General features: G+C 38.9%; 1 pseudogene; it reads left to right on the top strand.

The window, feature by feature from the left end:
- Positions 1-2,179: 2,179 nt before the first annotated feature.
- LOC100959532 lies at positions 2,180-2,417 on the top strand (annotated as a pseudogene).
- The last annotated feature ends 12,240 nt before the right edge of the window (positions 2,418-14,657 follow it).

Below are 14,657 nucleotides of genomic sequence, written 5' to 3'. Positions count from 1 at the left end.
AGAAAGCTCATAAGAGCAGCAAAGTTTAGGCTGAAAATAACTATATTTAGATATCTGGGAGTAATTGGCTGTGTTATGAGCAGGGTGCTATTCAAAATATTTATCATCCAGACATGTGCATGGACCTACCATGACAGACACAGGCCATGGACAACTCTAAAGGTTATAGTGGAAGATATTGGCTGAACATCAATCAGCCTCTGGTACAAAGAAGGTGGAATGTGGCTAAAGAGAATCTACTCAGGCTTCAGTAAGTAACACTTTATGAAACAGAGACACAGCCAAGAGGAAGGGAAAAGATGTTCATGCCTCTCCCCACCAATCAGATCTCTACCCTGTGGGGCCTGCATCTGTGAAAGAATGGGACGCTGGTCATCTCCTGTACTTGTTCAAGTATTTTCCAAGGTGACTGGAGGGCGACCCCCTGCTTCTTCCCTCTTCCCTTCGTCCCACTTTATATAGGGCCTGAAAGTGCCAGAAAACAGTAAAACATCAAAAGTTGTTGAAGAAGTGTTGATGGTGGCACATTCTAGGAAATGTCCCTTCAAACACAGCACTTTTGTCAGAGACAAAAACAGGAAAAACTTAGGAAGAACATCCAAGAGGAATTATTTAAATATTTTAGCAAAGGTCAGCAAGCAGGGAAAATGAATGGGGATGCCTCAGGAATAAAAAGGAATATTAGGCAGAAGTCTGCAAAGACAAAGGAATGGAATGGGAACCCCACCTCCACCTCCCCATCCCTGCACAGCACCCTGCCCTCTGCTGGGCCCAGGCAATGTGATCACCACAGCATGCTCAGGTACACGGGGGTGGGGGTGTGTGGGGGCAAGTGGAGTGTGGCAAGTCAAAATCAGATCTGTGTAGTTTTATAAAATGCAAACAGAGTACACTCAGCAAAGGCCCTTTAAAAGTAGTTGTATATAAAGAAAATTAAAAAATAGGTGCAAAACTACATTCAGTGGAAATGGTCTACACTAAATGTGAAATGCTTTTTTTTTTCTCCCTCCTGAAATAGGCATCAACTAGAGAGCAAGGTCCAACTCTATGGATCAAAAAGAGACGATCATAAGAATAGACGGAGAAGAAGAAAAAACAGGGTGGGATGAAATGGGCAAGAAGGGAGAGCATTTCAAGGAAATTAAATATAAATATAAAAATTGAATCCATATTTTAAAGAGAATGCACAGAATTAATATTCTGAAAAATGGCGTCAGTGATAATAATGTTCATCCTTACATTTATTTACCAAGAAGTCATTATTTAGAGAGCATCATTCTAAGGATTTTACATGTATTACCCACATGACAGTTACATGAGGGAGGTACTATAAATAGTATCCTCATTTATATGTAAGGAAAATGAAAATACAGAAGTAAATCTTTGTGATCTTGAGTTAAACAATGGTTTTTTAGTTATAGCACTAAATACTTACATGACAAAAGAAAAAACTAAACAATCAAAATTAAAAACTTTGTGCATCCAGTAACACTATTATGAAATTAAACAGACAACTCACAGAATGAGATAAAATATGCACACATCATATATCTGACAAAAGACCTGGTCCTGGAATATACCATGTTTCCCTGAAAATAAGACCTACCCCAAAAGTAAGCCCTAGTAGGATTTCTATGCATTTGTTAAATATAAGCCCTACCCCAATAATAAGACCTAGTGATGGGTGTGGCTATGCAGCATATCTGCACAGCCATACCATGCATTTTGGCACAGAGAGTAAGACATCCCCTGAAAATAAGCCCTAGTGTGTCTTCTTGAGAAAAAATAAATATAAGACAGTGTCGGGCTGTGCCTGTGGCTCAAAGGAGTAGGGCACCAGCCCCATATGCCAGAGATGGTGGGATTCAAACCCAGCCCTGACCAGAAACTGCAAGAAAAAAAAAAAAAAAGACAGTGTCCTATTTTCGTGGAAACACAGTAGAAAAAAACCCTTACAACTCAATATAGAAAACAAATAACACAATAAAAGGCGAAAAAATGGGCAAACAATCTGAATAGACATGTTTCCAGAGGAGACATATAAATGGCCAATAAACATGTAAAAAGATGCTCCTGTATTTTTGGCAATTATGGAAATGCAAATCAAACTACATTGAGATACCACTTCACTTTAGGATGGGTGTAGTACAAAAGACAGACAGACAGACAGACTGTAGCCATGAACAACCCAGGAAAGGCCTGCATGGACATGAAACATGAGTACAACCAGTGCTTCAATTGCTGGTTTGCTGACAAGTTTCTCAAGGGGGACAGCTCTGAGATCTGTGCACCAAGAAGTCATTTTCCTCTTCAAGCATTACCAGCAGTGTGTTCAGAAAGCAACAAAGGAGAAAGAAATTCTTATTGAAAGACTGGAGTTCATGGGCCCTCGCAAAAAGCCTGAAAACTCTTCTTGACAGTCACCTTGAAAACAGATTCCTCAAATCGGGCCATTGAGGACTTTGGATTTTGTCAACCAAGGCTGTGAAGATAGCCATCAGATTTCATGAGGAATTCAGGAGAGAAGGGTTTTATTTCCTCTTCCTTGATGTTTTCCTCAAGTTTTAAAAGGTGAACTTTTTGCTTTGATGATTTCTCACTTTTTCTAGCATTTTGCAAGAACTCAGTGTGCTAACCTGGAATAATTACTTGGGATTATGATTGCAATATTTAATTTGGGATCAGCTTGTATGTAGTGATCAACTAGCCGGGATGACCAAGGTTGCCTGACCTCTTGATTTTTGCTGCAAAGGACATTATGTACACTGCGCTGAGGTCATTGGTAAGGAAAGCAATTGGTTAGGACCTCTTTTTTATCTCAGGGAACTAATGCTCTGAAAAGGGATCTGGGCACATATTCAATCAGTGCTTGGGAGCACAGTTTTATTTTTATGTAGTAACTAACAGTTAAGCTACTGGTGGCCTGGATTAGCAAAGAGGAAGATAGCTTTTAACAGTTCCCTGCCTTAAAGAGAGGTGTCAGATTAAAATGTGAAAGCTTCAGGAATGTTGCAGATGAATCCCCAACAAAAAAAAAGAAAAAGGGTGTTGCAGTGAACACCACGGTGTAGTTGAGGGATTAAGATACTTGGAGTCACTGTGGAAGAAGGGCTTAAATTGCAAAGATTTGCTGCTGCCAGCTACAACCCATGTCATTGAATTAAGTCAACCTGCATATATTCTAATGATGCCAAAATGCTGCATCTGATGAAATGATTGGGGGAGGAGGCGCTTGCTTTATTTGCTTTGTTTACCCATCCTGCCCAGTAATGTCTGTAATCATGAAGATGGAACAAATTAGAACAGTTAATTTCCATCACTATTTGCCCCTGGAACTCAATGCACTTTATGAAACAATTATTATCCTGTTATCCCACATCTCATAATACACTGGGAAGAGTTTTATAATTTAAAAATTTGTCTAAGGTAGTATGGTGTGGCAATTATAAACCTCACTAATTTCTAAAATTTATTTCCATAGTAAGCTACACAGATATCTTAAAATAGATTTATATTATAGTACCAAAAAGTGTCAGGACCAGGGGAGCACTTACGTATTTTAAATGGTCATGTAATCACCACAGTTGCCTATCTTGTGTGATTTGTATTATATGCTCAAAGATAGTATGAAACTTGATTTAAAGAAGGCTGAAATTCTATTATCTCCATTCCCAGGTACTACTTCATATTTGATGTGTCCAGTCCTTAATGTCATTCCAAAACATTGTATATTTATGGGTGGCTCCTGTGGCTCAGTGGGTAAGGGTGCAAGCCCCATATACCAAGGATGGCAGGTTCAAACCTGGCCCAAGCCAAGGTGCAACAAAAAAATAGCTGAGCATTGTGGTGGGCACCTGTAGTCCCAGCAACTTGGGAGGCTGAGGTAAGAGAATCCCCTAAGCCCATGGGTTGGAGGTTGCTGTGAGCTGTGTGATGCTACCACGGCACTCTACCAAGGGTGATAAAGTGAGACTCAGTCTCTACAAAAAAAAAAAAAAAATGTATATTTATATTTTTCTGGCTGGTTAAGTAAGCTCTATTATCCAAGGATTATAAAAGATATTTGTAACCCAGCTGAGGAAGTCTAGGTATATCTATCCTATACTTGGACTGGCCACAAGCAAAATAGCTGCAAAATAGCTTTATAAGGACTCAGACGTACAGGCTGTTATACCACAAAATAGCAAACATAATAGGAATTCTTTATTCCTTGCTGTGGATTACCAGTTTCTATATGCCTTGCCTTTGCATTACCAGTTTCATGTAATATGCTGTAAAATACCTTGTAGCTTCTTAAATCTTGTCACAAAACTGTCCTGTTGAGCCTTGAGAATAAACCAGCCTTGAGAATAAACCAGCCTTGAGAATAAACCAGACAACAATATTCTTTCATTGTAACTCACACTGAGAGGTTTAATGTGAAAGCTGCCTAGGCTAACCCAGATATTCACTTCCGAACCTGACTTTTGGAAGAATTACAAGAGATATCTTCAAATAAATCTCTTCAGTTTCAAGTGAGACCAGAGCAGATTTAAAAATCCCTTAAGCATAACTCTGAAGCTCAAGCTCAGCTATCTTACTCTACTCCTATTACTGTTTCTAAAAAGACCAGATATTAGTAGCTACCTTGCTTTACGGATAGATACATCCTGCCAAAGGAGTGACAAAGTCCTGCTGAGAGAGTAATGCTTACTGAATGTTCCTCAGTTTTCTTTTCATCCTTTTCATAAAGTAATTCCAACTACCTCAGCTATGTCAAAGGTTTCAAATTTTACTATGGAATTAATGCCTTTCCAGGGGATTTAACAATACTGTTTCTCCATCTAACTCTTATGGCTACAGGATAGTTTTTAATTCCAGAAATAAATAAAACCAATATTTTAAGAAAAAAAAATAGACAGACAATGGTAGGCTTTGACAAGGACACAGAGGAATTGGAACTTGTAGACTATTGTGAGAATGTAAATGGAGCAGGTACTTTGGAAAATTGTCAGCTTGTCAAAAGGTTAAAAATAGAGTTAAGCTATGAATCAGCATTTCTCCTCCTAGATATATTCCTAAGAGAAATGAACAAATACACCCACTCAAAATTTGCACATGAAGTTTCATAGCATATTCATAACATCTAAAAAAAAAAAAAAAAAAAAGGAAAGAACTCAAATGTCCAGCAATAGTATGGTAATTGTAGAGAACTGATAAACAAAATGTCCATACAATGGAATATTATTCAGCAACAAAAAGGAATGAAGTACAAATATATGGTAAAACATGGAAAAACCTTGAAAACAGTAAGTAAAAGAAGCCAGATACAAAAAGCCATATATTGTGTGGTTCCATTTATATGAAGTGGAATAGGTAAATCCATAGAGACAGAAATAGATCAGTGGTTGCCAGGATCAAGGACGGGGAAATGAGAGTGGCTGCTAATGTAAATGGGATTTCTTTTTGAGGTCATGAACTCATTCTAAAATAGATTGTTGTTGGGGGTGCACAATGCCATGAATGTGCAAAAATCCACTACATTATACACTTCAAACAAGTGAATTTTTCACTATATACAAAGGATTTGACAATTAAGTTTTGCAAACTCATCCTAACAAAAGTGCTACATACCTCACTGCTAAATATAATTATGGTCACCTCTGGGAAGCTATGCACTGATGCCTGCACCTAGTCCACCCTTCAAAGCAATTTCCCTGGAATTGCCATCAAAGCTATCATATTACCTTTCATGTCCTGAATGTCTTCAAAATGTCCTCCTTTCAGTATTTCCTTTATCTTCACATAATGAAAAAAGTCATTGGGGACCAGATCAGGTGAACAGGGATGATGTTCCAGTACAATTATTTGTTTACCAGCTAAAATGTCCCTCATAGACAGTGCCATGTGAGCTGGTGCATTGTTGTGATGCAAGAGTCATGAGCTCTTGGCTAAGAATTTCAGTCAAGATTTTCCTGTTTCTCTATCAATGTTTATTTGGTCTGCAATTCTTCTCACAGTCAGCCAATTATTTTGGCCCACAATTGGATGAATTTTTGCAATGTTTTTGTCAGTTCTGCTCCTTACTGATCTCCCAACCTATTTTCATTAGTGATGCTTTCTCTCCCCTAGGAAAAACATTTAATCCATTTGTACACTGCTGTTTTCTTCATGGCATTATCCCCATAAACTTAGACTAACCTATCATTGATTTCACTTTCACTCTTGCCAAGTTTAACAAGAAATTTAATGTTAGTTCACTACTCCTAATTCAAGTTCCAACATTCTTGTGACAGCCCACAAAAACACAAAACAACAATAATGAATGCCACTCAGCAAGACACTGCCACACATCAAGACAAACACAACTGTGAGACACTGATATAGCAAGGTTCTGAAACCTTACTGAGCTGAAACCTTACAGTGTTGCCAATGCAAGTGCATGGTGGCAAATTCGTAAGCTTAATTGTCATATCTCACAAAAATATATCTCAATGAAACTTAAAAAATAGCTACAGAGTTTTGAGTGGGAAAGTTTATGATCCAAGCAAGGCAAATTTGAACTTTCACATGTAACAACTATAGTTTCAGATTCACAAGGGGTTGAAAATTTTCCATTGAAAAACATAATTAATTTAAGATACATTTACACTAACCTGGGAAGGGACTGTAAGAAAGAAAATGGGGCAAGACTATATATCCCATATCCATTATCTCTTTCTAATAAACTAACAGAATTCCAATTGTGTAGGGTTTTCCTGTATGTCTTTTTAAAAGCCACAAGTCTTTCTTGTAGTAGAAGGTGTATGGAGCAGGGCTGGGCATTGCAATATGAGCAGAAGTGTGACTGTGCTGAGTACTGCTGTGTGAATTTTGCTTTCCTAATACTGTCATGGTGTTTCTTCTCGAGGTCAATCCTTCCTTCCTCCAGCCCCTAATTTAGCCATCTTGCTTACAAAGAGAAAAAAGACCACACCTTAGAAATGGCACCAAAAGCCTGGGTATCCAATGATATTATATACCAGCTCTAGTTGCTCTATATTTAGACTTTTGTAACATGAAAGAAAATAACCATTTTGTTTCAACAAAATACTTGGATTTTCTGTTTCATATCTCTGAATTCAATTTATAACCAACAAAGGTTGTAAAAGACTTTAAGTGACCAAGTAAGTGACAGATAAGACTAAAAGACACTTAAAAATCAGGCAGTAACATTAACACACATACACAGAAATGTTAATACCTTAATATACAACAAAATAGAAGGAAGAAATAAAGTTTGAATAAAGGGGACCTTGTTATAATGATAAAGGACAAAGGTTAGAGTCCAGTGACTATGAACCTCTATGGAACAAACAGGTTTATTAAAATATAGAGAAAAGACTGAAATCGAAAGAAAAATATTTATAGAAGCCTAACAATAGTGGAAATTTTAAAAAAACTCCATTTAAGTAAAATTAATACTATAGTCTATTTAAAAGCATCTATGAAGGAGGATATTTGACAAGCTAGAAGGAAAGAAGACCTTTCTAAAATGACCCAGAAAGTAAAAAACTGTAAAGTAAAAGAAAAAAATACTCGACCATAATGAATGAAACCAATTTTTTCTTTAGCAGAAAGCACCAAAGATAGAATTAAAAGTTAAACAATGAATTGGAAACTGCTAACAAAGTAAATATCAAAGTTTTAGTATTTTTATGCCTTAAAAAACTCTTTAACAATCAACAACAACAACAAAAAAAGTAAATAACTCAATAGGAAAATAAAATGAGCAAACACTGTAAACAGAATGTAGAAATATCAAAAACAAGTATATAAAAATATGTCCAGTGGGGGAAAAAAATCAAACATGCATTTAAAATGATAATGAGTTGGACACCAGGGATGTATGCCCACAGAGAAAAGGCATGCAGGACACAGCAGGAAAGTGACCATCTGCAAGCCAAGGAGAGATTCCTCCGGAGAGAAACCAACCTTGACCTCAGATCAGTGTCCAGAACTGTGAGAAATAAACTTGTGCTGTTTACTCTTTAAAAAACCAAATAAATAAATAAAATAATTAGTTGCTATTTCTTTATAAGGGCAAATATTAGAAACATTGTCCCTACAGTTTGCTGGTGTATGTGGCAGGGACAGCCAGCTTGCTCACTCATTTTTTTTTTTTTTTTTTAACTTTACTACTGGGATTTGGAGCCACCACTGAAGCTCTGGGTGTTCATGTGACTAAGTTCTATCCAATGAGATGGAAGCAGGAGTGAGGCTGGTAGTTTCTGCAGAGTCTACTTAAAGAAAGTGCCTCACTGGGGGCATGGACCCTTGGCTCTTTGACCTCACCTCCTTTGTACCACAACGTGGATGTAACAGGTAAAAACCCAAGAGCAAAGCTTAAGAAGTGAGATGGCCGAGAATGTTAGGGGAGTGGAGCAGAAAGGCAGAATGGTTATCAGCTAGTCAGGAGCCCCCAAAGCAGCCTGGACTTCTTTCTTTTCCTGTCTCTGTACCCAGAGTACAGTCCAACCCAATCCCTAACTGCTATGTTAAGAGTGTTGGAAGAGTAAACTGGTGTAGGAAACTTGGATGATAAGTGACAGCATTTAAAGGTGCTTTTCCTTTGGTCCAAAGAGTACTTGTGGAAGTTATTTGAAGCAAATAATTAGGCAAATGCACAAAGATGTTCACAATAGGATACGCACTGGAGCTTTATTTTCATAATGAGAATTTGTTTTAAAAAAGGGAATGAGAGTGTCTTCTTTACTCTTGTGTCATCTGTGTTCAGCACAAAACCTGATAAATAAAAGCTTTTTCAAGTCTGCTGAAAAAATGCAGCAATGAATGATTTAAAAGATTACTTAAATGAACTATGATATATCTACGCATTCCTATGTAATGGTTACAGACGTTAAAAACTGAAATTTAAAGATGTCCACAATATGTTTTTCATTGAAAAAAAGTTGTTTTCTAGAATGTGTGTATTTTTATATAGTACGCCTTTCTATAGTAAGTACTTGAATTTCATGAAAACAAGCATATATTTCTAGAATTACCAGAAAAAAGGATATTTCCATTTTACAAAAAAGTAAATATATGTCAAATTTTGTAACAGTAGTGAATATATCTTCCTTCTCAATTCCCTTAAACATTAAGAAAATTAATCACATAATAGTCTACAAATTAAATCTTAATAATCAAAAAGAAAATTTATAAGATACTCATTTTTGCTACTCTGTAAAAATTATAAAACAAAATATTTGTATAGAAGTTAAAGAATCTCTGCTGGGCATAGTGGCTCACACCTGTAATCCTAGCACTCTGGGAGGCTGAGGCTGGTGGATTGCCCAAGCTCAGAAGTTTGAGACCAGCCTGAGTCAGAGTGAGCCTGTCTCTAAAAATAGCGGGCACTGTGATGGGCACCTGTAGTCCCAGCTACTTGGAAGGCAAGGAGATATTTTAGTTCAAGAGTTTGAGGTTGCCATGACCTATGGTAATACAGCACTCTACTGAGGATGACAAGGTAAGATTCTATCTCAAAAAAAAAATTAAAAATTGCATAATTTGGATCAGAGAGAAAATAAAATTAAATCTAAAGATGATTTAGAAAGTGATGACAGTGGGAGCAATTCTTAGGCAAATTTAGAAGGTAGTATAGACAAAGAATTATGCTGAGATGCTTTATAAAAGTGACAGCAAGCAAAGTTAAGTAGGAAAGTAAGTTAATAATAGCAAACACAAAAGCAGAAAATTAAACAAAACAATGATAGAATTAAGAAATTAATTCAATAAGTGTTTATTTGCAAAAACCAATGAAATAAGCAATTGTAACATGGGTCAAAATGATGAGAAAGAAAAGAAATATACAGCACTTAGAATTAGAATATTGAGGTGGGATAAGAAACCCCCTGTAACCCCTTGCTCTTGCTTGAAAGAAGGAAGTAAAGTAGCAAAAATAAAATAAGGGATAAGAGTAGCCACCAGTGTGGCTGGTATAATTATTGCCTGACCCATTGTCCAGAAATAAAATTGTTCCTTATCCAGTCCCATGATGGTTGTAACCACAAGTGTTGTAATGCTGCCGATCACTTGCTTACTGGCTAGACTACACATAGCCCCTGATGGTATAGACAATTTACTCTATATAAACTCTTTCCTTTTCACGCCTAGTACTGTTCCCTCTGTGTCCACATAGAGGGGCAGTTGGTTGCCCAACCTAATAAAGACTCTTAAAATTGGCTTTAATTAATTGGTGTCCCTAGTGGTCTTTTAATCTTGCAGTGTATAACATCTGGAGGCCCCAGATTCTCCCCCTATTCTCCCCAGAGTGGGACCACCTAGACAAATAGGTGTGACCAGGGACAACGTGGTTTCTTTCCAGGGGGTGGCCACTGAGAGACGTACTTCAGCCCTGGGTTGAGGCCAACCCAAGTCCTTGGGTTCAATTCTCTTTAGATTAAACAAAATTAAAAGGAAAAAAGGAGTCATCTGGGTCTGGGTTCTTACTGGTAAGTCTGTCAAAGATCACATAGGTAGCAGGATGCAGCCCAGTACTCATCTGGGGGCTTGATAGGGAGCCCAAGTCGGGTCTTCTGTATGTTGAATATGAGTGAGTGAATGGTGTGTGCTGAAGGAAAGCTGTCCTGGTCCACAACCCTGTCATACGGCTAAATGGTGAAATTGGTCCTCAGATTATGCTCTGGTCCAAAACTCTATCATACATTTAAGTGGCAAAATCGACCCTTGGGTCCAGCCTATTGCCAAGATAGAGTGATCAACATGGTTTGGGATTTATACAGCCCAGCCTATTGCCAAGACAGGGTTGAAAAAGGTAGACTAGGTGCAACCCTAGTGTATTCTTTGTTCATGTCATCTGTTTGTTTGATGTGCTGTTTCTCACAGTTTGTGACCTGTCTCATAGAAGACTGGACTCATTCAAAGTCAAACTCTGTTGAACACATAATTTATTGGGTTTCTGATCTTTTCCTATAAGGAATTCTTTCTAATTTTCATCCTGATGAAATCTGTCTCTTTACCTTTTTCTTAGTTTGCTTACTATGACCCCATGAGATCCACTACCATCATTTGTCAATCCCATTTCTTATATTATTTGTTGGATTATACTAGGGATTGCTTGTATAGTGTTTGCTATTGGAATATATACTGTGACCCCTGTATCATGGATTCCTACTGAAAGAACTGCACTGGTTGGGTCCATCTAATTATTATGACTATTTTTGCTCTAATTCATGCTTTTTGTGAATGCCCCCTTTAAGGTTGGACTTCTTTTCTATAATAGGACAGGTCTTTCCTGAGGAAGTTAGGTCCCTCTTTAAATGTTTTTACCCCCCAGCTCACTGCTCGTTTTGTAAAATTCATATTAGGTGTTGGTATTGTCTTTCTCAACACCCTCATTGCTCTTTTAGTAATGGTAGATATAGGTGCACTTCTGAATGAGGATATTATGTATGGCACCTGCCAGGGTGCTGGACACAAGGATGTCATAATCTGCAGGAAAATAGTTGGATTAATTTTAGTCATAGTATTATTCCGTGGTGGATCCAAAAATCCCATCCAGTAGATCTGTTAGTCCACCTATTCTTTCATCCCTTCCCTTTTCCCACTGGGGCAGGACAAGGGAAAACAATTGACTCCCACCCTGTTGATATAAAAAGGGGAGTATTTGTTCTCCTGAGGGCATATTGGGATCTTTCAGAGCTTTATGCCTCCTACATTGTTCACCCTATATACCCTTCAGCTTTTGGCACCGATAGACTCTTGAAATCCACCCCTTTTAACTTACCCTCCTAGGACACCCCCCCCCCGCCCAATTTACCTAGGACCAGAAACAAGTCATTGAGGATACAGGTTCAACCCTTCCAAGACTTGGCTAGTATAGTACTATTGGAACCCTTAGCAAAAAAGGCTTTTTACTTCTACCTAAATTGGGGGCCTAACCATCACCCATCGATAGATCGTCAATTACACTGGGTAAGGTTATTATAGAATATTATAAAACATGGGACAGTTATCCTCTGCAAAAAAACCCTTTCTCATATTTTGGAAAGTTTTGAAGATTTCAGGCAGAGAACTCTCTTTTATGGATACAAAGGGGTTTTTTTTGTTTTTTGGTTTTTGGTTTTTTTGCAGTTTTTTGCCAGGACTGGGTTTGAATCCACCTCCTCTGGCATATAGGGCCAGAACCCTACTCCTTTGAGCTACAGGTGCCACCCTGGATACAGTTAATGCTCCTTTCTTAAGAACTTTATGTGAATTAGAGTGGCCCACTTTTTGAGTAGATTGGCTCCCTGAGGGTACTTCAAATCTTCAGATAGCATACTGGATCAAAAGGATTGTTTTCGGAACCCAGGGCACCTGGACCAAATTTCTTATATTTTAGTATGGATTGATACTTGTATTGATGATCCACCCCATCTGAAGATCTGTACAAAGAATTAAAAGAATAAAACTAATCTAGTGAATCAGCCTAGGAAGGCCCCAAATCAGAAGGGGGGGCAAGATAAGAATGAGGGAATCGTAGGAACAAAAGGGAAGGAAAAGGGAAGTTGTATCCAATTTTACCAGAAAGTTCTGATGATTGGGAACTCTTTGGATGCATAGAAGACACCTTCCATGCCCTCCTATAGCTCCTGAGCTGGATCCAGAACAACCCCCAACTCCCCCACCTGCCCGAGGTCAATCAGCTCTAGACCATGTATCCAGCCCCACACACACTTGGTGTGGGCACCCCTACCAAGCTACCCCTAGTAAAATGGATCCTTTACCTGAAGCAGGCTCACCAGTACAACCATCCTCTGCCCCCATTCTGCCCTTATGGCAGACATTTCAACCCACAGCTAGTGGGAATGCTGTCCCATTCTTGGTTAATGTTCCTTTCACTACTACTGATCTTTATAATCGGAAGCAGCAGAATCCGTCCTTTTCTGATCAACCCCAGGCTTTAATTTCTTTGCTGGAATCAATCTTTTATACCCACCAGCCAGTCTGGGATGACTATCAAAGGCTGTTGCAGATGTTGTTCACTTCAAAGGAAAGGAAAAGAATTTTGAGAGAAGCACATTTTGGGGCACAATGATCAACCTACCACTGACCCTGAAGAAATACTGGTGGCCTTTCCCAGCACAAGGCCATTTTGGGACCCTAATACAGATGCAGGTAAGGGACCTCTCATCAATTATCACCAGACTCTGCTGAAGGGGCTCAGGGATGTAGCCCAGAAGCTCACCAACCTCTCTAAGGTAAGTGAGACTATTCAGAAGTCAGATGAGACATCTGCTGCCTTTTTAAAGCAGCTAATGGAGGCCTATCAGCTATATACACCCATAGACCAGGAGGCTCCTGAAAATAGGAGGGCCATTAACATTGCTTTTGTCTCTCAGTCGGCCCCAGATATAAAGAAAAAGTTGCAGAGAATTGAGGGATTTGAGGGAAAGCTCCTATCTGAGTTAGTGGAGGTGGCTGAAAGAGTTTATAATAATCAGGATGATGTGGAGACCTGAAGTTCCAAGAAAATAGCCAAGGTATTGGTCTGAGCCCTACAAGAGCAACAGGGGAATCAGAAACAAAACCTGTTTCAAAGGAAATAGATGGGCCCCACGTAGACTGGATGCGGATAGAAGAACCCGTATCCCTCTGAAGTCTGACCAGTGTGCTACTGTGAGGATTTGGGGCATTGGGAGAATAAATGCCCCAAAAGAAAGAAGGAGACTGACAAAGAACCTTATGCTCCAGTTCTGTTAGAATTAGATTGATGGGGCTGAGGCTCCACTCCCCTTTGCTATTCATTCCCTTATGATAATGCTAGAAGTAGGGGGCCATCCACAAATTTTTTGGTGGACACCGGGGCAACTTACTCAGTTTTACAAGAGACAGTGCGCCCCCTCTCAAACCATCAAACTCCTATACAAGGGGCCACAGGCAAGACAAAGGCTTATCCCTGGACTAAAACTAGAGTAACTAATTTGGGAAATGGGACTATTACCCATTCATTCCTAGTCATGCCTGATTGTCCCTACCCCTTATTAGGTAGGAATCTACTTTGCAAATGACAGGCTACAATCTCCTTTGGAGAAGAAGGGGCAGAATGAACTATTAAGCCACCACACAATCAATCTCCTTCAGCAATATTGGTGACATGTCCAATATCAGAAGAACACCGCCTCATGAGTCCTGATAAGTCAACAGCACCCTCACCCTTCCTTAAGGAATTGCAGCAAGAGATACCAGGTTTATGGGCGGAAACTAACCCTACCAGGCTGGCTGCCCATCGACCCCCATCATAGTTTAATTACTGAGTACAGCTGAACCCTTAAGGGTAAAACAATAGCCCATGACCTTAAAGGCAAGACAAGGGATAGTGGTGCACATCAAAAGACTCTGGGAAGCAGAAATTTTAATACTGTGCCAGTAGGCATGAAACACTCCTCTTTTGCCTGTCTAAAAACCAAAGACTAATGATTATAGGTCAGTATAGGACCTGCAAGAGGCGAATAAATGAGTGGAAACAATCCACCCAACTGTCCCAAATCCCTATACATTGCTAAGTCTGCTGCCTCCAAGTCTCCAATTTTACATTGTGTTGGATCTGAAGGACGCTTTCTTTTCACTCCCTTTGGTGGCTGTGAATCAACCCATATTTTCTTTTGAATGGACAGATCCAGAGGGACACT

The sequence above is a fragment of the Otolemur garnettii genome, unplaced genomic scaffold (assembly GCF_000181295.1).
Source record: "Otolemur garnettii isolate 467f Iridium unplaced genomic scaffold, OtoGar3 scaffold00028, whole genome shotgun sequence".
Lineage (NCBI taxonomy): Eukaryota > Metazoa > Chordata > Mammalia > Primates > Galagidae > Otolemur > Otolemur garnettii.
Note: the sequence above shows the minus strand (reverse complement) of the source record. Positions and strands in the feature narration are given on the sequence as shown.